Source organism: Astatotilapia calliptera, chromosome 14, assembly GCF_900246225.1.
Source record: "Astatotilapia calliptera chromosome 14, fAstCal1.2, whole genome shotgun sequence".
NCBI classification, from domain to species: domain Eukaryota; kingdom Metazoa; phylum Chordata; class Actinopteri; order Cichliformes; family Cichlidae; genus Astatotilapia; species Astatotilapia calliptera.
Genome location: NC_039315.1, coordinates 18439658 through 18467067, shown reverse-complemented (window position 1 = coordinate 18467067; position 27410 = coordinate 18439658). Strand labels below are relative to the sequence as shown.

Genomic DNA, 27410 nt, shown 5'->3' with positions numbered 1-27410 from the left:
AATTTTAGAGGAGATACACACCTTAATTGTTAGTGTACAACACATCTTTATTGAACATTTGAAAATACTTCCTTGAATTTTCTAGACACAGCTGGAAGCAGAGGGTTGCGATCTATGTATTAGTCTGAGGAAACACTGAGTTGCTATGGTGATCAGCATGTGCAGAGGCAAGCTGTTATTGATGACTTTAAGAAATTGAACTTCTAAGTAAGCAGCACAGTACCTAAATTGATTTTGTCACTTGAAGCTAAGGTGGTACTGTGCAGATTTGCCCCCCTTTTAACTCTCCAAGGAAGTGTTATGGGCCATTTGGCCTGATAAGTAGAGACTTGTCTCTTGTCTGAATGGTGTGGTGGTGGTGGTGGTGGACACGCTTTTGTTTCTCTGAGAAGAAGGCAAAGATTGCCCTCATCAATCTAATGCCTCTTCCCCTGAGGTAATCATTTCCACAGAGCAGCACGGCATCTCATTAGGATGATTCGCTCTCAGTGTCAGTCAGCCTCAAACACCTTCACAACAAAAACTCTAGTGCGAGGGAAAACACACACTCTCAGATTATTAGACAACACGATGGCACTGGCTCTCACACCTAGAGTACATTAGTGTGATTGGACAAAATGCATTTTCTATTCCTAAGCAGTATTTCATGATAATTTGACAAAGTGAATGCAATCCTTTCCATCAGTAGACTTTATTTATAACAAAAAGCAAGTTCTCATTATCATTTCTTCTACAAATAATTCAATGTATGTACAGGTAATGATAACGTGCATTTTTATTTAGTGGTGATTCAAGCAAAATATTAAGACAGTTAAGTTACAGGTGCCGTCACTTTCAGAGTATGCAAACAGGCAACGTAGCATTGCGGTCGCGGGGGGATGATGCATATGAAAACTCAAACAATTGAGATTATTTAAAAAGACATATATTAATGTAATGAAGTTAATGACTGCTGTATGTGGGATGATGTGATGTACATACGCATGCATACTCTTGTAGTATGATATCTTTTAGCAACATGACACTTGTTGCCTCTTTTTCTACAAAATTATTAATATTGCGTAAAACTTCTGGAAAAAAATACAATATATATGGCACCGGACCCTTTAGATTCGATTTTCTCTGGCTTGTGTGTGTGAATGCATCATTTGATTTCAAAAAGCTCAAAGCCACAATTCCTCCCCTGAGAGAAAACCACAGCCAGTGGAAGGAGTCTAGACACTAAATCTTTCTGTGACCTTTATGCAACCAAAGAAACAGCCTTGATGCCATATATCCACACATGCAAATGCACATCACCAGCCTCAGGCTCTCTATTCTCCAGCATTTGGTGAGAATGGGAGAAGTACAAAAGACCAAGTAACAATAAAGAAGGAAATCAGGCTGAAAACACAACTGGAATGCTTTTTTCTTCACCTGGGACTTCAATCTAGCATCGACTGTGCCCTTCATAGGTGGATAAACTCTTGCCAAACTCCCACCAAAATCATCTAATCAAATACAGGTGAAGCTTTTAAACCGAGAGTTGAGCTACACGCCTCTGATTGTAACCAAACACAGTGATATAGCATTTAATAATATATCCTCTAATATCAGATGAAGTTAAACACACCTGTTTTTTTTCTTCCTTTACCCCAATCTCACCTCTCTCTTTCTTTACCCAACCGTGCACAAGGCGATAAACGAAACGAGGGCTGGCATGCTCCCTGGACATTTTAATTAGCTGGTCTTTAATTCAGCCTGACCCCCTTTCAACTTTGATCAGTCGGCGGGTGCTCTGATAAGGACCTGTCACTCACTTGCAAAGAGCGGGGTTATTCAACAGCAAATTGTCTCTTTGCAATTTGCAGATGCTCTCTTCCTGTGCTGTCTTGGAGGAAGCGTTCAGAGCTCAGTGAAAACTAAAAGCCCAATGAGAATGGAAATATAGCACGTGATCTGTCCTTATTCATCGCAGCTCTTCATTTACTACACCACCACAGACGTGGACAGGGCTTGAATGCAAGTGCATTCACCTGATTAAAACAAGTCCAGAGTTTCCCGGAGGCAAAATTATTGTGTATTAGTGTTACCCTTCAGTCCCGTAGGCGAACATTGTGTTTCATTTAGCTTAATAATGACACGAGGCTTGGGCTTGATGAAAACCAGCTAAGAGCAGCGATGATAATAGAAACTAAATTCTGTATTTATGTAACACTCAAAGTGCTAGAAAATGTCTGTGGTGTTTCTGCAGACAAAGAGCCTAGGGAGTACTTATTTCTTAAAATACCAAAATCAGCCTTATAGCTCCAAATAATATCTAGCTTTAACAGTATGCATCCAACATAGACGCAAAGTGGCAGACACAAAGTTGTGCAAGAAAAAAAAACCCTCATCTCTCGATGCACGCTAAGTCAATTTACTACTGTGTGCTCCATTCCCTTGACAGCAAAGAGCACAGCAGATTGAAACGCCCTGTTCATATTTGCCATTTCTATTCATTAGGCTTTTTAAAAGATTACTTTTCTAAATTGTATTACTTAGGCCAATAATCATGCATAACAATAATAATCATGCAATGATTTCCTGAACCATCACCTTCCCTACAACGTGCTCCTGCTAAAAAGCATGAAAGGGTGAAAATGGTGTTCTCTACCAAAGCATCAGTTTTTTAGCAAGAACCATAATACGTTTAACCGAGGATTACGCGGGCATTATTGCTGGGAATCTAAGCTTCTGAACCAAGCTGAAGCCCAGATTGTGGAGCCGCTAATGGCCTCTAACCAGGCTTAAACAATCCATTATCCACAGAACAAATGGAACACAGCATTGTTGGGTTTTTTGTCAACAAAAGATCAACATCAGCACCTCTGGCTTCATGTCACCGCATTGTCACGTTCCAAGTCTGACCTCTTCTGCCCTATTATTACAAGACTTTTCAGGCAAACTGGTCCCATTTATTAGCCAGCTTACTCTGTGACAACAGCCAGTTTCTGTGTAACTCTGACTCGAGGTCTCTCCAAGTTGTAAATGGGATTGGAAAGTGTCCACAATAGCTGAAACAATACCACCCCTCACCACACACCACTGGAGCAGGCAGTACCGTCTAGCCTGTCTACACGCTGCTGCCCTTCAGTCTTGTGCTGATCATATCTGGAGATGCTATGGTGACTTTGCCAGCTACACTCACTCAAACTCCTTCTCAACCTCTTCTTCTGTTTCTAATATCCGAGGTATCATGTCTCTCTCACCGCCTCTGTTTCTCTGTCTAAATCCTCAGACAGTCTTGCCTTCTCTCTGTCTCCAAACCCGTCTCTCTACTCCCTACTATCTCTTATTCTCTTCTGCTGTGCCTCATAGCTGTGCCTTCCTTTCTTCTAGCTAGCTTTTATTTGACCTCTACTTAAAACTCCTCCATCTCTCGCCGTCCTTCTGTATTTCTGATCCCAGAAACCTGCACCTGAAATCGATATTCTTTCCCATTCAACAGGCAGTATGGTAACAAAAAGTATAAGACACGATCATTGACTGAAGGAAACATGGCATGAAGTGAGAGAGAGACAGACAGACAGAAACTGAATGTTTACCAGCAGATTTGTGCCACTGAGTTTAACAGTGAATCTTAATTCCTTCACCAGATACCAGAAATTACAGTGCGCATTCATGACAACTGCTGATGCAAGTGGCAGAAAATCTTATGGAGGTTGTGTATCATGGGTTTGGATTTTCCAATTATGCACTACTGTGTTCATAAAAAGCCAAGCAGCATCTCATAATGCAGACAAAAATCAATGCTTCATGTTCCCCGGCTGCACAAAAGGGTATGCTTTGTCCTTTTTAGCATAAATGATGTGTGAATGAATTGCAAGCATAGTCTCTAACATCACATGGTCCAACAAGAGTGCCTATATGCATATTTTCCACACCCTCCATTGCTAAATGCCCAAAAATACCAAACCTGGGTTTGGTATTTTTGGGCTTTGAGTTTGCATATTTTTGCCTCGTTAATTGTTATAAATGTTTTCAATGAATGCAGATTAAACTACTTCTTCTAATTCCTATAACAGAGTTGTCTATTGCGATGAATGCAGCTCTATACATCTGTTACTTCTGACAGCTACTCACCGGCCAGATGCTGCCACTGATTAAGCTCAAAAGCGCCAAAAGCCACCCCAACCTTCGCCCATATGTCACTCAATTCTAATTAAGATGGTTTGGTCTTAATTAAAGCAGCACCTAATAAACAAGGTTTTTATATTTCTATTCACACTTAGTTTGGGACTGTTTAAAGGAGCAGCACAGTACATTATGCATTTTTTAAAATATACACACACCAGATACTTTATTAGATACACCTTGGTAGTACTAGGTTGGACTGCCTTTTATCCTTCAGATTGAAATGATCTGAACTTTTTGACATAGTGTGTTATCCTGCTCCAAGCAGACATGAGAAGATGTGGTCGTAAAGGGAAGGACACGGTCAGCAGCAATGTTCATATATGCTGTAGCTTGTAAAAGTTCCTGAGTTGGTACTAAGGGACCCAAAATGGACCAAGATAGTATCCCCCACACCACCACCTGCCTGAGCTGCTGATACAAGGCAGTATGGAGCATCGATTAGTTGTAATGAGTGGTTATATGAGATGCTCTCACCTTCCTCTCAGCTTGAAGCAGCTGTCCTTCTCAATGCATTTTCACAGAGAACAGCTTCTCGTGGGATATTTTCATTCTTTTTAAGCCCTAGAGTCGGCTGCGTCCCAGCAGATCAGCAGTTTCTGAAATACTCAGACCACCCAATTTGGCATCAACAACCATGCCACGTTTAAACCTCAGCATCTTCTGAGTTGCTGCCATGTGATGTATTGTGCAGTATTTCAGGTGCATAATTATACTATTTCTCATCCGCGTAGTTTGTCATTCAGCCAGTGTTGTACTTTCTAATTCATAAGCTGCACTTCACCTTGTAAAAGACAGCTTCTTAACTCTTTCTAAACCCTTACATCCCCTCTAGGCTTTCTTCGCCATGTATATTCAATGTGCTACACAGACGAGGAGTTCTGTGTTTGAATCATGTGTTATTCGTTGTACTCTGATCTTGCTTATGCATCTTTTGTTCCCCCTGATTTCATTTTCCAGAAGAGCTGTCAGGCATGTGGACAAAACTGCCTACCACATGGTGTCGGAGTAATGAACAATTTATGTTCCGCCAGTTGAGATCCACAATCAGAAACCATCTCCATAAATTGGCAACAAAAATATTCAAACAACAATTTAAAAAGCTCTGATCAACCACAAGTCAAGCAAACACAACAACAAATAGAGGACCAGCAAACTGAGAGCTGAACTTGGACTCTTTGATATAACATGTTCCTAATGATTGATAAACATGACTAAGTATCACAGTATAAGTTTCATCATAACCTTGCCTGATTTAAATTTGACCCCTTCAAGATCATCTACTCATGCACCGAAGGACCACTTCCATTCCTGCCCATATTTTTTTACGTCACTTCCTAGTAGTCTGTTATGACCACTTGTACTGTGCATGCTGCAGTTTTACCATGGACTTCAAATATGTGCAGGGTCACTGGTTTTCATACAATAGTTTCCAGTTGACAAAGCCACATTTTCAAGCACTCCTTATTACCATTTTACAGTATAACTCCTCCTTTCACTTTTTTTTCAAACAATCTTTTCAGTTTTAAGAAAAATACACGTCTCTGTTTTCAGAAAAGCACATGGACCTGATGCAAATGAAGCCTCCGATCTCTTACGAATGGAGACCAAACACTTCTTCTGCTTTGTCCTCTCTGCCCTCACTACCATGGATAAAATAAGATTTACCGCAATTTTCTTTCCATGATGTCTGTGAACTGTTCTTCACAGAAGTAGAAAGGCCTAATTAGGCAATCCCACATGGACCCTGAGCTTTAATCACACCCTAATGTTCACAGCCTGGTGCTCTAAGGGTAAACATACAAAAGGCAGACATGGACTTGCACACACAGATCTATGCCTTCCTTTATAAAAGGTTTTGCTTCTAAAGTGTCTTTAAAACACAAATTGAGTATTACAGGCCCTAGCTATGCATTTTAATTTATTTTACAACTTACAAGCATACAATGGGAACAATTTCAAAAGATAAAAAGATCCTTGAGGTTAGCAAAATGGTAATTAGCCAATCAAAATCTTGAGTCATAAAACAACAAAGGCTATAACAACACCAGTTTGCTGAGTTTTCCATGAAGAACTTTGAAAATCCTCCATGATTTGTTTTCTGTTTGAACTCCTATCACCATGCAAGACGTGACGCAGACCATATATAACCATAACTATATATACAAGTTTCTGGTATGCTTGTGACCAATGAATTTTAAATGCAAGCATTAGCGATTTACTCATTTTCTTCAGAATTAAAAGACTGGGAGGAGACACAAACAGAGCCTTCCCAAAGGTGTGCCAGTCCCAAAGCCTGGATAAATAGGAGGGTTGCATCAGGAAGGGCATCCAGAGTGAAATCAAGCATGCAGACACATCTGCTGTGGGAATCCCTTTTGAAACAAACGAGAAGCCAAAAGCGTCTGTAATCATTAAAGTATTTACTAAACAAAAATTGGTGACATCATGTATATTCATTCATTAAAATTCAGAGTTTCTTTTCCAACAGTAACAAGCTCAACACCAACAGCACATATAAAGAAGCCAAATGGCATTCAGGCTGGATTGGCGCTATGGTCAGCTTGGACATCCCCAGTAACTTCTTATTTGGCCTCCAATATACTAGAGCTGTCTACCAGAGTTCTTGTACCTGTCTGCCTCAGTAATCTGCCAGGGAGCAGACAAACATCAGTGGGCCTTATCTCTACTTCTCAGGAGCAGCCAGGGAAGGAGGCAGGTAGCCCAGAGGCAACAGAGACAGGAGCAGACTGGTGCAGGCTCGTGAATTCAGTCAGCACACAAATAAAAGCAGTTAATCAAACGCAGGCATACACAAACATCTATACACACCACAGACATGCCAAAGCACATAAAAGGTATTCTGGAAATAAGGAACTGAGCGCTATTTTATATCTGCTAAACTTAATGCACTGAACCTGCTGTAGTGTAGTCGCAGAATAAAAACGTGAAGTGAAAATGAGCTTAATAGGTCTTAACGAGCATGACGTACAAGAACTAGTTCAATATTTCCAATAATAGAGAATGGTGTAGTTGTCACATACTGAGTGGCTAAAATGCAACATTTTCACCAAAGATTCCACAAGTGGGCAGTGAAATTGAAACCATATGCTCAATCCACTTCCTTTGAGCCAAAGTCAATAAAAAGTCAAATTCTGTTAGTAGTAGATTTCATGGGGCACTCGAGCCTCAAAGAAATTCAATGTCTGTACAGCACACTGTGTGTTCCAGCATTTGTATTCACAGCAAACTGGACCTGTGGGAGAATGTGGTGGCTTAAAAATATGAAAAGCGAGTCCTCCTGAATATGAATAGCAGTTTGGTTTTACTGTTACTGACACACATAAGAGTTAGTAATATGACATAGGCTAAATCAGTGTTCTTATTTTTGGACCGTGCCTACATGTGTGGGTGTGCACATGTGGAGAAGAGGATTTTTTTCCTTGCAATAATTGAAAAGTTTCAAATGGAAACATGTTATTCAACGTGCTTTCAAAAAGGCTGACTATGTAACAGCTTTTACAATCATTTTAGCGTGTGTTAAAAGGTAGGAATTTCTTTCAAATGTAAAGGATTTTAGATCAACAATCTGTGGGGTCTAATATAGAGTATGTCATTACACAAACCGTACTGAATTGGTTGTTGATCCAAACTCATTTAGCTGTCTTCTTATGACATTTCTTTTTGGTCTTGATAGTGTACAGCTGTCAGCAGAATCCTCCAGATGATAGTGCATCCTTTCCTTTAAGCAAGTATGACAAAAAAATGACAAAATTTCCCAGGGGAACCCACCCAAGGGATTAATAAAGTTTTATCTTATCTTATCTCTTATCTTATGTAGCAGAGGTCATGGCGAAAATAGAGGGGTGGCCCTGCGAGGAAAGAACAGAAAGTCACCACATGCTTAAGTTGTCATACCCGCTTTTATGCTGTGCGTGCTTTTATGATCTGTATGTAAGACAAAAGGTTACATTCAAGTCGCTGGCACGCTGTCATCTGGAGCTTTGTTTACTTGCTCAAAAACAAAGAGAATTTCAGATGGGACGTGCTTGGCACCATCACCCGACATTCACAAAGGTGCGTCAGGTGTTCTGTTGTAAAACTCAAGTAGCCTCTTTTAACATTGCATTGAATCTAACCGAAAAGGTCGATTAGCTCACGCAAAACTGTTAGATCACACTTCATGTAGCATCAGTATTCAAAGCCACACTGGACCTCTTTCTAACTACAGAAGCCAATATTTTCTTTTAAATTTTAGTGTTACTATCTTGAGGTACAGAAATGATAGAGTTTGTTCATAAAAAAAAGTTAAAATGTGATTACAAATGAGTTTCTCTTTCTATTGTTGGGGGGGGACTTATAGTATGTACTAGTGGTGCAACGGATCACGGTTGATCCGTAATCCCAACCGATCCCACTCCACGGTTCGGCATGCACGTGATCCGAAGATTCGAAAAAGAAGGAAAAAAAGTATGTGTATGGTGGGTGTGGTCAGTCTGTCAAGCAATAGTTATGGCCAGCGCTAGCGGTCCAAGTGGAGGAGCAGAGGAGTTTGCGGCATTTAAGCAGCCATTTGCTCCCCAATCCTACCGTGCTAAAGCTATTACAAAAGCTACTGGGGTGTTTAGCTCCAGACATGAGGCCCTATTCCGTTGTGCAAAACAAGGGGTTTAAACTATGATGAACGTGCTTGAGCCACGCTATGATATCCTGTTGCGTGTCCGCTTCAGTGACAAAATCGTACCCAGGTATGTATGAGCAGGAAAAGTTTAAAGTTTTGGCTGAACTGTCCCATGTATCGTCTGTTGCCCAACTACAAATGGGTGGACCTCCAGAGCAACGGAAAGATACGTGACCGTGACCGCTCATTATATCACAGCGGTGTGTTGGATACAAAGCCCTGTACTGCCCTATATTGCACCTTAATTTGTTTTTATATAATTGCGTGGAATGAGTATTGAGTTGAATGTTTTTTTAATGGGCAAAAAAATATTTAAATAAGTTAATAAGTAAATGTTAAAATTTTGTCTTTTTTTCTTTTTTTTGCTGATCCAAAAATTGATCCGATCCGTGACTTAAAACCGTGATCCGATCCGAACCGTGAGATTTTTGATCCGTTGCACCACTAGTATGTACTGTCTAGTAACTGTAGCCAGCGTGTAATTAAATCCAGAGCCAAAAAGGAACATTTTGCACAGTAACAACAGTGAGTATCTCAGAAAAATAAGTCTGTGAAGGTTCTCAGTCATCCAGGTCATCGTAGTCTAAGGAGCTTGGCAAGAAAAGTGTCTGGACATCCTTGAGTTGCTTGAAGACGTTTCACCTCTCATCCGAGAAGCTTCTTCAGTTCTAAGGTCAAATGGTGGAGAGTCCCAGATTTAAACCCAGTGGGAGTTTCCCCCCAAAAGGGACAATGGACCCCCTAATGATCCTCTACCTAATCACCTGAGCCAAGGTGTGAAAGCGGGTGTGGGTCACAATCAGCCATGGTTTCGTGTGAGCTCATTGTGAAACCTGGCCCCACCTTATCATGTGATTTCCTGAGGTTGGATGGTCCAGGATGTGGGCCACTTCACAAGCGCATGGCACAACATAGAAGAGCCACCTCCACGGGACAAGACTCAGCAGTTCATTTGTATCTAAAGGACAAAGGTCACTCTTTCGAGGACGCCAACGTTCACATTTTGGACAGAGAGGACAGATGGTTTGAAAGAGGAGTGAAAGAAGCCATTTATGTCCACTGTGAGCGACCATCTTTGAACAGAGGCGGTGGTTTACGACACCAACTGTCTGCCATCTATAATCCAGTTTTGAGATCCCTTCCCAGACGCCTTAACGCCCACTCACATCCTGGGCCATCTGACCTCAGGAAATCACATGATAGGGTGGGGCCAGGTTTCACAATGAGCTCACACGAAACCCTGGCTGATTGTGACCAACGCCCGCTTTCACACCTTGGCTCATGTGATTAGGTAGAGGATCATCAGGGGTCCTTTGTCCTTCTTTGGGAGGAAACTCCCACTGGGTTTAAATCTGGGACTCTCCACCTTTTTTTTTTCCGATCATGGGGCCACCACTCTACCTACTGAGCTATCCCTGCCCCCTTGACTGACTCCCCTGACTCTCCACCTTTTGACCTTAGAACTGAAGAAGCTTCTCGGATGAGAGGTGAAACGTCTTCAAGCAACTTAAAGAAGTCCAGACGCTTTTCTTTCCAAGCTCCTTAGACAGTCCAGGATCAGGAAAACGTCTGATATAAAAAAGAGTTATATCTAAACTTGTGGCTAGAAAATGGGTGTAGGTGACGGAAGTTCATCTACAAAAGGAAAAAAGAAAAGACAGAAAATGCATTTTTATGGATTCATTTTACACGTGCGGACAAAAATGCCTCCGCTGAAGAAATCTCAATAAAGTAATCCCCTTTCATGCAAACAGTGTTAAATTATAGTACAATAAGCAGCTTTGTGATATAAAATAAGTCCAGTTTTTCCTTTAGTTATTTTGCAAAAAAGAAAGTGTGTGTCACTGTTAGATTGCAGCAATCTGTTTGTTTTATTTATTCTTTTATTTTTTTCAAGGACTAAGGACAGAGGACCATACAATTTGGACTTCACAATCTTCACAAGCCCTTTAATTACAGTAATTACAGGCACTGTAAGAGCTAGTATCTCTCTAGCAGCTTGGGATTACTTGACCCTTGAACCTTTTCACACTAAAGCTGCTCCACGCTTCCTCACAGGAAGTTTTTATAAAATGAAAGCTTAGCTCCCGACAGCTGATCATCTGCATTTTCACTGCAGTCTAAAGACACTGGAAGATGAGGCAATTTAGTGCACTCTTATCAGAAAAAAAGCAATGTCTGCTCTACATTTGGGAATCTGCTCTGTTCTTGTGTCAGATCTGTGTGTCTGCGGACATCGAGCGCTGTAACCGCACAGGAAGCAGAGAGGCCACAGCAGTCAGATGAAGCTTCAGCCACATTCACACAGAATCTGGTAATGTAGCGTCTTCTGCCGTGGTTACATGGAGGTGTGGGTGTGTTTGTTTGTGCTTTATAATGTAACCTCTGCTAAGCAAGCAGAAAATAAAGTTTTATTTCAGCCATTCACACCTTTGTTCTCATTAAAGCTCTTGTTTTCCCTTGACTCTCTAGCTCACTTGACCACCATAAATCAACCATGAGGAGGGCAAGTCTGAGTGTTGTGTTTACAAAAAGGAACTTGATTTTTACCCAGAAGATGAGATTGTTGACCATGCGGAAACCTTTGGGACTGAAAAATAAAGGCCAAAAAGTTCTTCTAGTGGCCACCTGAGGTTGGACTCCAAAAGCAGGTTCATGCCCACTCATCCTGATGTTTAAATATCCAACTTTACAGCATCATCTTTACTGCCTAGTGCAAAAAGTGGTTTTGATCAGGCCTTATTGGATGTTAACAACCTCATAGCACCATTTGAACCCAATAGAGCACTTCACTCTCATACTGCTGGTTTACTTTGGTTCCTACAGTATTTAAAAGTAGAATGGGAGGCAGAGCTTTCAGCTTTCCGCTCCCAGTTTGGATTCAGGAGACAGACACTCTCTGTACTTTTAGAATTGGGCTTAAAAATGTTCTTTTTAATAAAACACAGTTAGGGCTTCTGTAGATATCCTGCAACAGGCTTGGGCTTCTTACCACGACGCATTATTTGTTTTTACTTCACTCACTGTTTTTTACTCACTGTGTGTTTATAGTACATTTTGCTTTTAATCATTACTTACTATTAATCTCTGGCTCAGTGTGTCTTTATCATATCTTCCCCCCCTCACCCCCAACCATTCATGGAAGATGGCTGCCTTTCCCTGTGTCTGGTTCTGCTGGAGGTTTCTTCTTGTTAAAAGGGAGTTTTTCCTTCCCACTGTCTCCATGTGCTTGCTCATAGGGATTCATCTTATTATTGGGGGTTTCTCTGTATTATTGCAGGGTCTTTACCTTACAATATAAACCACTTTGACACAATTGTTTCTGTGATTTGGCACTATATAAATAAAAATGAATTGAATCTAGTTTTTCTGCTTCAGAAAAAATTTGAAACACAGAGTTTGTTTCAAATTTTGGTGCATGAAATTAAAGACTTATAAAGCCTGTTAATTAATAATCTCTGTCTCTGCACTCATACATCGCATGGATGCAGCTTGCTAACCAAGTGTCTTAGTGTTTATATATTCATAGTCATAATGATATATTGACCACATAATCCAAATACGGTGATTTCTGGTTTGAAAAAAAAAACAGAAAACTCACATGACAGTGGCAAAAATGCTAATGATTAAAAATGAAAAATCCTGACACAAGCATGAAAGTGGCTTTTTGTATCTTTTATGAAATCCTGAAAACACCACCAGTAGTTTACCACTGAAACTTCGTAAAAATGAAAAAACACTACTCCGAATTAAACTGGGATGTTTTTGGTGTAAAAAAAATTAACTGGAACTTTTTCAGACCTGGAAATTTCTCAAGTTTCCAACTGAAGTTGGAGTACATCGGAACTGAACGTCTCCCATACCGTTGTGTTGCTCTGCATGTTATTTCGTGAAGTCAGATTCGCCTTTTTGTTACGCACGTTTATTTTCTCCACCCCCCTGATCTGCTTCTAATTCAGTCAGTGTTTCTTCTGCATTTTCCAGAATTACTTTCAACAACTCCCAGAGAACTTGCCTGGCCTTTGGCTTACACTTTTATTTATAGATGCAGCGAGCAATACAGCATACTAATCACAATACTAAGAGCAGAAGCGCGTTTTCCCTCGCTGACTTGCTTCTTCAACTCACAAGAGCAACACTGGGTCTTTTGGAGCTGCTGACAAAATTGGAGACGTGGGCGGCAATTCAAAGGTCTATCCTAGTGTTTACCAGTGATGTTTTAGATTGCTGATATTTTTCCACTTGAATTAACCTCTTGAACCCAGATATTACCCTCAAATAGTGCCAGTATTATAAAAGCATTTTACTTCAATTTATAGTAGACTACTGTAGAAAAACAGATTTTCTCTGCTATATGGACGCTTTGTTTAAAGGATGCTTCTGTACAAGTTTCTTATATTTGGGGACAATAACCACATGTGATGTGCAACTTTAAATTTCAGTGGAAATAAGTTTTTTTAATACAAAATAAATATTGACATTCAGCATGGTGTATCCCTCTTACACACCCTACAGCCCACAGATGGCAAAAAGACCTTAGTCTAAACTCATTGTCATTCACCATTTCCTCTCTTTCCTTTACTCTCCGCGCTGTCATTAAACAGGGCAGGTGAGTGGCGGCTGATTACCAAACATCTTTTCCTACCTTTGATCTCCTGAGGTGTGGGGCTCTAATCCATCTTGCAGCACAGGAGGCTGTCTGATCTAGGTGGTTGTGGTAGCCACTTAGCTCCTCCTCATCTCACATACACATATAGTATGTGTCCCCGGCTCTTGCAGAGGGTACACACACAAGGAAAAGAAGATGGAGCTGCTACTTACAGGCACTCTGTATGAGAGAAAGGGAGGGGGGGGGGGAGGGGGGGGGAGAGAGAGAAAGAAATATGAGTCAGAGGAGAGAAAGAAAAAAATGAATAGGTTTATTTGAAGCGCATACACACAGACCATAACCAGGTAATCTAATTAAATTGCACCGGGCATCAAAAGATGTATACATTTTTGTTTTTTTGTCCTCCTCAGGATCCTTAGGTAACTACATATTTTCAAAAGCAACCACATAATGCATTTTAAATCAGGTTTGTGATCAGGTAACTCCCATTGCAGTCCAGATATTAATGCTGAGGACATCCATTTATCTCGCATACAGTAAGTTTGAAATCTGCACAGTTTCAAAGTTCACAGTCCCAATTTGCTGATGGTCTTGTTTTACTGTTTGTCCCTTACTCAGCTAGATCCCCTTCCTCTTTATAAAGCACATCCAACATTTTTCACACTGTCACCGCACATACTTTGAGCAGCTTTGGGAGCTCATCAGCATTCAAAACAACACCTAGCACCCAATATTCCAAGACAATTTTTGCAGTAAATGAGAAAGCAAATGTCACTTCAAGATGAACATTAATCTCATGTCATTGCATTTTAATGGCACCCTTACTCAGGGGGGAATTAAACCTCTCCCCAGAGATCAACCCCAGCGCTTTGCACCACAGTGAAATTGTCGTCTTTTGTTAGCAGATTCAGTACCTGCCATGCAACTTTCAGCACACACCAACTTACCATGCTTCCTTTGAGTGAACATAAACATCAAGTCATGGAGAGCACTTGCTGAAAGCTACATTTTCTTTGTCATAAGCAGAGCTTGCAGCAGCCCACTGTGATTGTCAGAGTTCTAAGAAAATGAATTATAAACAATCTGACAGACAGTACTGCATTCAAATGACCTTTGTGCACACTTCTTTTTTTGGCTGCCCACTATAGTGGATCCATTTCCATCTCACCTTATCGTTAGCATCGTCCTCTATCATTCTAACCTTTTGCATGTCCTCTTTCACTACATCCACAAAGTCTTCGTCTTTTTCTCCTTCCTGGCAGCTCCACATCTGACATCCTTTATCCAAAATATCCACTCTCCCTCCTCTGCACATGTTTAGACAATCTCAGCCTTGCCTCTCTAACTTTGTCTCCAAAAGGCTAAACCTGAGCTGTGCCTCTGATACACTTATTTCTAATCTTGTCCATTCTGGTCACTCCCAATGAAATCTGCAGCATCTTTAAACTCTGCCACCTCCACCCCCAGCTCCGCCTCCTCTCTTTTTGTCAGCCAAACCATACATCAGAGGTGGTCTCGCTACCATCTCGTAAACCTTCCCTTTCACTCTTGCCGCTATCCTTCAGTCACAAATCACCCCTGATACTCCTCTCCACCCACTCCACCCTACCTGCGCCCTCTTCGCAACCTCTCCTGTGCACTGTCTGTTAATTTTGGATGGTTGACCCCAGGTTTTTAAACTCTTCCACCTTCACTTCCTCTGCTCTTGGATCTTCACTGTTAGAAATGCCCTATGTGCTCCCATCTTCCAAAAAATCCTATTATGCAGCCAATAGAAAACAATTTGGTTCTGGTAGTTTGTCTCTTGTAGATTTCATATTTTGCCCATTCCTCAGTAGGAACGCTCTACTATATAACAGATACTGCTACTGTGCAATGATAACAGACACAGAGAGATACTGGGAGCACTGCTACTCCACCAGCTTAGATTTGTCCTGAAAGTCCTCCGGTGGCAAAGCTATTTTACAAAGATGAATCAATTGTTGTGCTCAAAGCGATGTTTCATTCGGCCCGGAAATCCACTTGTCTCTAATTACTTGCAAAAAGTTTGAAAGAATATATGCATCTTATGCATTTAGCTTTAGAGTATTATAGTAGGAGCAGAATAAAAGGTTAGATCAAATGAATATCTGGAGCTCTTGGAGGGGATGTGGGATAAATAGTAATAGGAAAACTTTTGAAGTGCTGACATATGTAAAGTTTCAGCAAAAAGGATATTGTTGCTGAATGTTCCTTCGCCCTGCTCTCCCCTCCAACTCATTTCACTCCCTCTTCCTCCTTTTTTTATTTCTGTTCTTTTATCTGCCTTAAAGCTTTAGGCTGCTGTATACAAGCCAAAGGTACAGAATCCATTTCCCACCAAAACACTGCCCAGAGGACTCAAATCTCTATTGTACGACCTGCCCTACATTGAATAAACTGGGCTATTGCTCTCAAATGTCATCATGTGGAGATATTTCACATCATGTACTGTGGACTGTGGAATACACTCAATTAAAACATGAAATAAAGAGAACTATGTTCTGAATGCTTAAAAGTTAAAAAGTACCAGAACTACTAAGAGCTTCCCATCAGTAAATTTGTTTAAAAAATAAAAACATGTGTTTAATTTTATATATTTATCTGACTAAATCCCCTGAGATGTACATGTGTGCAAATAGCTACACCATGACACGTGCATCTAGTATGTTAAAATAATTAATCCACCCTGTTTTGGTGGAAAAATGTTTGTGAGCGGTATGCTTGTGATGTAGTAAAAACACCCCTGATGAGCAAGCTGCAGGGTGTATTTTAAAATATACACAACCACTGCAGAGCCAAAGCTGCATTATGAAAAGACCTTATGAAATTGTTCTCATGTATCTTGGACCATCTGCACAGCAAGATGATTACCCTTAGGCTTCAGTTTTCCTGCACATTCTCAACTCTAAATTTGTAAGTCGTAATTGCAAAAACAGTGGGTAGATAAAGCTCGCAGATAAAATGTTCAGAAACATATTGAACATCATAAAAAAACATGCATATTGTTTAATTAGGAAGTTACAAAGTTACTCGATCCATCCCTTTCTATAACCCCAAACCTAAATGAGCCAAAGGCAAGTCAACACTCCCGTGGTAAAGGTTTATGACAAACAAGCATATCGTAGCTGTGGAAGAACAAATAGTGGGTGATTTATCAGCACTGAAAAATAAGCCTCATTTTTAGACTGGTCTTTATTTTTACCACAAGAAAAAAAATCTATTTCAGTCATAATAAAATTAGTAATGGCTGAATTTAATTGAGACGCTTATTATTATTATTAATATTATTATCATTACAAGTAACATCTGTGCTGTTTCTGCAATAGATTTTGCAAAATCAACACTATTTTTCTCCCACCTATTTAGGAAAATCATCATATCTTATGCAAACAAACAAGCAAACAAACTGCTACTTTTATCCCACTCTAACTGCAGTTGCAAGTGTAGTTGCACCCCAAACATGTACCTATATTGATGTGTGGATACGTCAGTGCAATTTAAAGTGTACTCATACATTTTATTTATAGCCTGTAAGTCAAAGTCACCAGAAGTTTTTTTTTAACCTTACCTTCCTCTACAAATGAGAAGCTGTCCAAACTCAACTTGTAAAAAATGCCCTCAAAAGCAGTTTTATGATAATTTACCTTTGAATATGTTTTGAGCATTGCAATAGTACATGACATATGCAGATTGATATTTCACCATGAAATCAATGCAATATGAAAAGGGCAGGAGAGAGGTATGGATTTTTCTGTTTTTGCTTTGGCACGATCATCAATCCCTATAGGTGATCAGGGAAAAGGGGAGAAAAAGGGAAGGATGAGCGAGAGAGCCGCTAAGAGTTGCTGCACTGTACCCACTACAGTGCAGTAAAGCGACCCACCACTCTGACATTTGTTTTAGCAGAAAACATTGCAGCAACAACTATGATCAAAATTTCTAACCTAACGATTTTAGGACACCCTCATGCAGGTTTGGACACAAAACAGGAACACGTATTCTGAGTGTCTGTATCTGGACTTATAATGAACTCTTTTTAAGATGTTATAAACATTTTCACTTTGTTGTGCGAACTTTCCCTTCAACCTATAAACTAATGTATATTGGTTTTAATGCTCAAAGGATTGGATGATCAACAGAAAATGTCTGTATTAATCACTTGTGTGTAATTTTGCATTGCAAATAACATCAACGTGACCTAATTTTATCTTTGACGATTTGCTCTCAATCTTATTTGATAGCAAATTAACCATCTTTGGGTGTTTCGCCTTTTGCCTAAAAAGAAAAAGAAAATACCAAAGAATAGCTAGAACAAGATAAGACATTGTATTAGTTCCAGCTGTTATTTGACTCTGACCAGAAAAAAAAAGATCATATTAAACTCCTGTAATGCAATAAAGAGCAAAAAAACAAAACAAAACAAGCCAAAGCTTCATAACAACTAGTTAGTGATTCTTGGTGTTTTAAAATGAGCTGAGCTAAATTTCAGTCTGCAAATGCAAAGATAGAAGACTTTCAGAATAAAGGTATCAGTTTATTTGGAAGCAGACACTCATAAGTTTACCACTAGAGAGCACCACTCTGGATGATATATCACAGACTGAATTTAAAGTAGTAAATCGGGAGAATGATGCATCCCCTAAGGCACTTTTTTTGTTTTCTAATGTTTATAACTTTGAGATTCTTGGTCTGCCAGTCAGCTTGTGGTCAGATCTGCCAACTCTGTTCTTAATACTGAACTCTGTAGCTTTGCCTCTAGTTATGAAGGAATATAGCTTCCTATCGGTCTGTGCCATGACCCCAATTGGAGAACCATATTCAATGCAACACACAGGAGAGATGAGAGGCGGCAGGAAGCTGCTCAGGCTGGCTGCCGGGGATAGATAATGCTTTTAGAATTCACGAGCTGTCATCACACCGTCCCCGATACTAACCCATCCCACTCCACTTCCATCAACCCCCAGGTGGCAAAGGGACATTAGGTGAAAAGTTCTACGCAGCGATACCATAAATATGCAGGCATGAAGAAACAAATCCTCACCGTTTTAGCTAACAACCCACACGTTACTGTGTGCTAAATATGGCCCGATTCAGGCAGGCAAACAGATTTAATCAAAACAAAGCCGTAATCCTTCCATTGTTTATTAATCTAGCGGCCAGAACGTTTTTGTCAACATTTTCGGTGACAAATTTCAGTAAGAGCTATGTGTTTTCACAACTGCATCTGCTAAAGGCAGAAACTGTGGAAACTGGGTGACAGACACTGAGGATGTCTGGTGTAAAAGAAACTGGGTTAGTCTACTGGTGATTAGGTATGCTACCATGTTCATTCTAGCAGGATACACTTGAACTGATACATTTTTTTGGCCTGTGCCTTTTTGTAACTTGGCCAATAAGTGGAAGATATTATGACCGACTGGGCCTTACACAGTCAAATCACAGTCATGCTATGTGAGGTGTATAGAAGTTTAATGGCTAACACCTTCTTCAGCCAGAAGAGGTAAATAGACATGTCCTTCTAAATAAATGTGTGTGATAATGAGAATGACACACATGCATGAATTTAAAGAAGCTTTAAAGAGCAACGCAAACACAGCATGCTTAGGAAGCTCCTTTGGAGCTTTGTCACCCTGGTAGCAGTCATACCCATGTCAAAGGAGTTTGCAAAGAAAAGCGTCTGGACTTCTTTAAGTTGCTTGAAGACGTTTCAACTCTCATCCGAGAAGCTTCTTCAGTTCTAAGGTCAAATGGTGGGGAGTCCCAGATTTAAACCTAGTGGGAGTTTCCCCCTAAAAGGGACAAAGAACCCCTGATGATCCTCTACCTAATCACATGAGCCAAGGTGTGAAAGCGGGTGTGGGTCCCAATCAGCCAGGGTATCGGGTGAGTTCATTGTGAAACCTGGCCCCACCTTATCATGCAAATTCCTGAGGTCAGATAGCCCAGGATGTGAGTGGGCGTTAAGGCGTCTGGGGAGGGAACTCAAAACTGGATTATAGATGGCAGAGAGTTGGTGTCGTAAACCACCGCCTCTGTTCAAAGATGGTCGCTCACAGTGGACATAGATGGCTTCTGTGTTCCACTCACAGGTGGAGTGAGCTCCAGCAGGTCCTGAATCCTCGTCAGGATGTCCTCGACGAAGGCATTCATGTGTTTACTGCCAACAGAGAGCGGTAAACGAACACCATACCCATATGGAAAAGAAATAGAAAAAACTTATAAAAGACTTGCGCAAGATGTGGCCTACTTCATATAGTGAATCATATAAGGCTTATATGATTTCCTCATGAAAGTGGCCACTTTCTCATTACTTTCATATATTGTTTTATTAAGTATCCAAAACATACAAGTTTCATTTATATAATTTTTCAAGGGATCTTATATCTTGTATTTTTCACTCTGTTTTCATATATGTTTCACACAAGACAGATACAAACTTTATAAGATTTATATGTATATATATATGTATATGTATATATGTATATATATATATATATACAGACCTTGTGACTCTGGTCATCATCTGATCTTGGCATTTCTAGTTTGGACTTTGCAATAAAATGGTGTTAACAGATCAGAGCATAGTTACTGGATGGACTGTGAATGTTTAAAAAAAGTGGTGACTAAAAGATGAATGACTGGGAGAGATGGTAAAAGTGTAAAGGTGTGTGACTGAAAGAAAAAGGAAAGATGAAGCAGCAGGAGCAGGGAGGGGAGCTGGAGAAGTTGAGCAAGTGGCGAACTGCCACGTTGGGCTTTGCAGGACAGAACAGACTCATTTAGGCGTCTGCAGTCGATGCTGCTGAATGGCAATAGTGCTTCCTCTGCTGCTGGTTTCAGGGACGTGCCCTGAGTGTAGAGCAGCCTCCTTCCTGTGGCCTGCGGCCTTAAATCAGTTCTGCACTAGACACACCAATGGGCAGTTGCACACACGCTTTCTCCCACTGTTTCCCTCTCACTTGCTTTCTCGTGGCCAGCAGTGGTGCCCCATTTGTGCATCGTCACCCCAGGCTGAGACTTAAGAAGACAATATTGATGCTGAACTTTCAAGGTAGAAAAAAAAAATACTAAAACAGATTGAGTAACAGAGCCCACGGAGAGGTACCAGTCAATGGGGAACCCTCAAAAAGACATCCAGATATGACAGTGTCAAAGAGGAGCTTAGGAGCTTTCTCACAAAGCTCTAACTGATGCAATGCTATGGACATTTAGGAAACTGATGAGGTAGGCCTGAAGTGCACTGTCCTGCCAGCAGGGAAGGATTTCAGAGAGGCTTATTTGATCCAGGCAGCCAGCAGAGGCGGGCATCCACACTACATGTGTGTCCCTGCATCTTGCTTCAAGGCAGATAGAATTACGAAAGCAACATGGCGATGAATCACGTTGGGTTTAAGCCTACCCGAGGACACCAGCTGTTCGTGAATGCTACAGTTGTGCATGTTCATTTATAATGAATGGCCTGGAGTACAATATATTTCCCTGAGGCTATACAGGTATATGCATAATTTACCAACTTCCAGGAAAAGCAGGAGTACAGGACTAACTCGGGAAGAAAATGTTCTGTCAGAAAATCCTGTTGATAACAATGCAGCAGGCAAGAAATGTTTCAACAATTGTAAGAAAAAAAAAGTTAACTACATTTTTCAACATGATTCAAATTCTGCCTGTAAATCCATCACCGAGACAAGAACACAGACATTTGAGTTATGACCACCGCACAAAACTAATCTTGCTGTCACAAACCAAAAAATGACCCGTATCTGTTCAGACACATAAAACGTCCTGTTTTCTGAAAGACATGACAGATAGTGTTTCTCCTATCAATATGTCATGTTAGCTCGCATTATGTGACGTTAGCCTACCTTGACTGAGTTTTAACTGTCCAGTGCAATCACACTGTTGACAACAACATAATATGTCGTACTTCTCAACACTTCAATTTGCTAAATAAATCCCAAAGATTGTTCCGGTACAAGAAGTTCTCAGCATCTTACGTGCATCATAAGTTATTCAGGATGTTGTGTACTTCCACACATCACCCATCACAAACAGGATTCTCAACAGGAACACCAAAGTATCTCACAGCCCCGTCTAAAGCTCTGCTCAGTCGGTTAAGATATCCACCCAATATCCAATGGAAACAGGGTAAGAGGTTGGGTATAACCTATACAGACGACCATCTATGGCTTTCTCGCTGTTGGACCACCACCGCATCACCATGCTGCTTCTATTCAAATATATATATGCATGTTTTCTTTAAATGCACATGAAACAAATAGTTTTCCCATGTTTTCTTTGACATTTTGCTAATTAGATATTGGATATATATATTATATTTTTAATATTGAGAAAATATTGCATAGTTAAACATGCACCAATGATAAAACTATTTCAGTTCATTTCAATTGCCACAGAGAATGTATTTCATTATCGTGTCTTCTCCTGCTCCCGGTCTCATCTCCCTTCTTATAAGCAATGATTCATTAGTGTCGTTGTGTGCCATAAGCTAATTTACACACTCCTGTGATCATTATGAGCTGCTTGCCCTAAGCGCTTCATAAAGTATCCATCCCTTCTATTGATCCAAGTCTGTTATTCAAGTCTCCGGGTGATTCCAGCTTTGTTTTTCAGTTTCCTTCTCAACCTGCTTGCCTATCACAGCCACACAGACAACACACAGTAATGACTGTTTGATGAGATGCTTGACCATGAAGACTAGCTGACATTGAGAAAGGGCCTTGAGAGAGACATGCTAGTGTAGGCCAGTGGCCGCAGTGCATTCTGAGTTTAATTTATTAATGCATAAAGAGTTCTAATGTAAAAAATAAATAAATAAAAAGGGTCCTTGCGTTGGCTTGGGTTGTAAATTAAATCAACACAATCACAAATGCGTGTGAGACTTGTGGAGATGTGACAGCTCAAGTTCTAAAGAGCAAAAAACTTGTAATATGAATTTGATATTATGTCTGCTAGATAAGTCATCACATATGAGTCGCCGATGTCAACTATGTGCTTCTTTGGGCTGTTTAGAGTGACGAGCTATAAACCTAAGACAGATCATTTGCATTTCATCAAAACTGAAAACAAGCTGGTATTTAAAGAGTTAAATCAAATATTTGCTCAATTTCTCTCGAATATTGCAATCAATGGAGACAATATCATTGAGGCTTCAGGGTGTAATATTTCCTCTGTTCATTGTGTTTCAGTAAATTTTCATAAGCCTCATCTTTTTTGGTAAAATTGTCTTAACACGAAGAACCATCATTTTAATTATTATTTCAACCTTCAGGCTTAGACTGTCTGGCCTAAACTACGCTAAAAATCAATCGTGTTGATGAAGTTTGGTAATAAAAATGTGTTTTTAACAGCTGTTATGCATAATCAGTTGTTTGTCTCTTCTGATGATCTTATATCCATGCCTTGGATCAATTAAGTAACGTTTCGCACTTTCGGCAGTTGGCAGTTTTCATCCCAGTGTGACCTTGATGTCTTTGATTTAATGGAAAGTAGCTGAGATATGACAAGTGCATACAGGTTATTATAACTCTGGTTTAGAAGCCATGAGGGAGGAAACAAATTTGGATAAACAAAGTTATATTTAGGAAGACAATAAAGGAAAAAGAACAAATAATGCTGTGCAGAGCAGGCTGATTAATCACATTTTATTTTCAATTATGATTTCGGCTTGCAATGATTCCAAAAATAAGATAATCAAGAAAAAGTGATTATTATGCTGCATTCAGTTTTGCAATGATGCTATCCTTTTGTTTTGTGGTAAAAGCTCAGCCCAACACTTTTCTGTAGAGCAATGCATCACCATCCCTCTGCAAGAGCCTAAATTCCCCGACTGCTAAGTAAGTGAATTTGGGCATTAGAGAGCCACCAGATCCATAACCTGTAAGGTTTCAGGCATCTAGGCTGTTCTCCTGCTGTATCCCACACATGCACTCACCCAACTGCAGGAAGCATGATGAAGGATGACTTGACCGTTTGAATTTTCTCCACACTATATCCCAAAGTCACTGTTTTGCACATGGGAACTTTCATATGTGTGTTCGTTTTTGTAATGAGGACTTTACGCAATGAAGCCCTACGTTATTATCCCTTTTTATGTAAACGTGCACAGACTGTTCTTGCAGAGACACTCTGATCACATCCTGCATTAACAAACTCACCCGTGAGACAGTTGTCCCATTGCTTATCACACTAATGCATGCTATACATTTAGATGCATGTCTGTTTCACATGAAACATCCATTTGTGTCACTATAACAAATTTTCTTTGGTTTTTTTCCCCTTTTGCGATCGTGATACCTAACATTTGTATTCATGCCACAGAGTGTGCTTAGATGATGGCTGTTTAAGGATTTCCATTCTCTATTAAAAAGATTAAATAACATATGCAAATGTATTTCCTTTGTATTTGGATAAAGGGAAAATAAAGGAAGTCCATCACCGCTTCCTGAATTCTTAATCGCCATGAGCATTCTTGTTCATTGATCAAAAATCAGTCTAGAGCAATTATTGTTCTTTCAGCTTACGTTTAGTAAGCGTGATTAAGAATGAATTTCCCCATATGGTCAGAAACCTAAAGAGCTGAGAAAAAGCATTTACCCCCTTTTTTATTCATTCATTTACTTACTGATTTATTTGCATGTGCCACACTTACATGTTTCAGCTCATCAAACAAATTTAATATTAGATGTAGATAATCCAAGTAAATACGGAAGTTTATTTATTAAGGGGAAAATCTTTACACAAGTAAGACTGAAATTACTTGTGTAAGTAAGTAGCTTACTTTTTTTTTTTTTTTTAAACAAGCTCTCAGAGATGTGACAGGAAAGAAAACCTTGTGTATGAGATTAGAGGTGAAGACATTACAGTTCACAAACAAAATCAGGGGCTCAAACAGAGCAGGACCTGCTGACATCCTGGCCGTGTTGCTGTCTTATTCGTCCGACCTAACTGGATTCTTCTCTTTTTCTGACGTCGCCTCTGGTTCCCTGCCCGGGCTGCTAAATTAATCTTCTCACATCTCTTTCTATCCCACCCACACTTTCATGACTCCCATCCTCCTTCAGCCTCAAAGTAATTTAATAATCTCAGCTGTGTATTGTCTGGAAGTAATTGTTTTACCTCAGAGAAAATTAAATTGTAATTCATAACAGAAGTTTGTGATCTGCAGCTCAAACTTGGAATAAAGCCTCTGACAAAAATAAACAAAAATCTTCATTTACCATTTTATCCACTTGTACCTAATCCTTCTTTCTTTCTTTCTTTCTTTCTTTTTATGCACCTGAACTACAAAAAGAAAAATAAAACAAGTTTGGACCAGGAAATTAGAGTTGGAGTAGCAGATAAAACACAACACAGATTTAATGAATGTTTCATTTTACTTGAAAAGCACTTCCCAACGTCTCTTAGCAGCACACCACTGATTCAACTGAAAATGTAGTAGCTGTGTTTAATATCCACCGTCAAGCAGACTACTGACAAAGACTGATGGAATAAGATCAATAACACGGTACCAAGCATGAATGATGAATTTGATGAGCAGCTGATAACAGATGCGCATAACCAGTGTTCACAGAATACAAAATACAGGCAGGCCGTGTTATAACTGGAGCAGGGGGTGGTAACTAAAAAATAATCACATAAGTGAGAGTTTTGCTAACTTCATGTTGATAGTGTAGGACAAAATTAGAGCATGTTTTTCAAACATTTGATCTCTTCTATCTTCCCACAATGTGAACCTGTTAATTAGAAGAAAAATGATAAGAAAACATTAGTTTAGGAAAATGTTCATTTAGCAGCTTGTTCCAGTTCTATTTTTTCTTGTCAGACTACAGAGGGAAAGCAAGCAAAAGGAGAACATTAAAATCTGTGTAAAATAAGCTTTCCAATCCCACGCCGGTGGCTTGTATGTATATCTTTTTCTGAGTGTTCTGACATGAGATGAATATGCCTTTCATTTGCTTGCCAAAGTTGAATGAGGTTGTTGTCTTCATCAATCACCCTCTACCCGAGTAAGCCAGCCATCTCTGGCGCTGCAGGATTGTGCTGATCTAAGGCCTCAATCAGATCAGGTGCACACTGAGCTGCAGTGATCTCACCTCAGGACACACAGTGATTTTTACCTTCATAGGCAGCTGATCCACTTTCTTCTCCCTATGCTCGTCTTTCCTCGTGGCATGCACAGGGCTATGAGAACAAGCTGTTTTCTGAGGCCACTGGCTCCCGCCGTCTACTGTCTGCTGTCAGATTTCAGGTTTTAGCCATGCTACCGGCAAGGCTCTAGGAGAAGCTATAGTACTACATCGGCTGGTCGACCAATTTTCTCCACAGACGGAGTCAATAATTTCCCAATCCACTGACTGGATTTGTGTGAAATTTGTGACCTTACACTAGAGAATAATCAACCACCTATTCAAAGAAATAAGTACAGTGTCATGTTTTGCGGTGCAGGATGTAGGACCTAAAAGCAGGACTCACGGAAAACGTGAACTAAAGGAGGCAGCTTTATTTAACAACAACTAACAGAGAACTTAAACACACAAGCAAGACAAAGGAATGGGGAACAGGTGGTAACACAGCTGGGACAAATCAGACCTAACGAGACAAGGGAAGCAAAATCAGTCATGCTGCACACAGGACAGGGACTATCAAAATAAAACAGGAAACACAGACCGAAACTCAGACTCAGGACACACAAGAGTAACACAGTAACTAGGGAGACATAGGGAACATAGCAACAAGGGTGACTAGACATGAAATATGGGTTACAGGAAAAGCATAAAGTAGACATGGGAACAAGAACTAAACACAGCCTAAGAACTAAAGAAAACAACAAAAATAATCAAACAATTACTGTAACTGTGAGTATGAAACACAAATATTGGATCGCAGAACCAGTACTGTCACATACAGTATGAATCGATACGATTTTAAGGCAGTTTCAAAGACACACATGGCCCACTATTGTCACATTTGATTTTTAGAAACCAAGATGGAAGTGGTGAAAACACTTGTGAAAACACAAGTCACTGCATGAATTCACGGCAGTTATGCCCATGTTTTATACTGCCTGCACAGGCCCTGAAAAAAGTTCTCCTTCTGCCTCCCAGCTTCACTGTGCTAAATATACTCACTGCCACATAATGATGATTCCAAAGGAATCGGTAGTCGGAAAAACCTGTCAATTAAAGTTGCCTCTAACTTTATGCAACATCAAAATCCAAAATAGTTATAAATAATTCACCCCACAGAGAGCAAAACAGGGTTTTTTAGCCAGACTATAAACATGTTAATGCCGTTGGTAAAGTTGTGAGTCTGTTGGGATTTACTCTCTTTTAGAGTCAGCCTCAAGTGGCCATTGGAAGCCGTGGAAGTTTTGACATAACCGCACTGGCTTAGATTTCCAACCCTGGAAGCTGCTGCATGCTAACAAATAACCTGAACTGCCAAAGAGTCACCAAACAAACAAACAATATGCAGGTGTGTATTAAAAGGATATAATTTAAGAATATAAATACAGATGCATGTGCTTACCCACATATGCATTTACAACATACATAGTTACAGATACAAACTCACTGTAATGCACATTGCTTGCAAATAAATGCAATTTTAAGGAATTTGATGGACAGTAAACATGAAAAAAGTCACGATTTACACTAGAAAGTAATCATTGTAAAGCTCTGTGGGTTGTAAAAGCAAAAAATATCGCACCTGTAGATCCGACCAACATTTTTCTATTAGAAACCCTACTTGGAGGATCACTGTGAAAATCAAATTTAACTCTGATATTTGTCCAGTTTATTATACATGTGTAGTCTTTGACAAGAGGCCATGTTTTTTCCTACTTTATGTGCCAGCGGCCCCTTTCGTTCCCGCCACGGCAGCAGCTGTTGCTTGGACCTCAATACAGCAGGACATCAAAACACC

The 27410-nt window shown here is 40.0% G+C and overlaps 1 protein-coding gene across 3 annotated transcripts in view; it reads right to left on the bottom strand.

The window, feature by feature from the left end:
* The window catches only part of grik4 (glutamate receptor, ionotropic, kainate 4), a 351349-nt gene that overhangs the window by 245303 nt on the left and 78636 nt on the right, over positions 1 to 27410 (bottom strand). For all 3 annotated transcript variants that reach the window (XM_026191921.1, XM_026191925.1, XM_026191923.1), the window contains one exon: positions 13482 to 13664. The gene's annotated coding sequence lies outside the window, so the exon portion shown is untranslated. The remainder of the gene's footprint in view (positions 1 to 13481; positions 13665 to 27410) is intronic.